This window comes from Theobroma umbraticum, unplaced genomic scaffold (genome assembly GCF_002168275.2).
Source record: "Theobroma umbraticum cultivar Fairchild unplaced genomic scaffold, ASM216827v3 scaffold_25.0, whole genome shotgun sequence".
Classification (NCBI taxonomy): domain Eukaryota; kingdom Viridiplantae; phylum Streptophyta; class Magnoliopsida; order Malvales; family Malvaceae; genus Theobroma; species Theobroma umbraticum.
The window spans coordinates 703,568-703,876 of record NW_018397282.1 but is presented as its reverse complement, the minus strand read 5'-3'; the positions used below and the strand labels follow the sequence as shown (position 1 = coordinate 703,876).

At 36.6% G+C, this 309-nt stretch overlaps 1 protein-coding gene across 2 annotated transcripts in view; it reads left to right on the top strand.

The window, feature by feature from the left end:
- The window catches only part of EMB1135 (RING/FYVE/PHD zinc finger superfamily protein), a 23,475-nt gene that overhangs the window by 9,435 nt on the left and 13,731 nt on the right, over window positions 1-309 (top strand). The window lies entirely within an intron of this gene.

Here is a 309-nt window from a genome sequence, read left to right as displayed (position 1 = left end):
CATCACTCTTCGTACCACTAATGACTCACCTTGTGCAGGATACACATCAATTTTCTGTATTTCCTTATCATATTTATCATAAATGGGTTATAATTCCTCCCTAAATTCAGCTAAGTTCACCCTTCTTTTTGAGCAAGCAAAAGAAGTGTGTCCCTTCTCCCCACAAATAAAACATCGAATATGGGAATTGCTGCCTCTTTTATTTGTAGAAGAACTAGAATTGTTTTGTCCACCATTAGGTATTATACTCTTGCTTTTATCGTTCCTTTCAACATTGGTTGCACCCCCATTAGTTTTATTGGTTGTGGT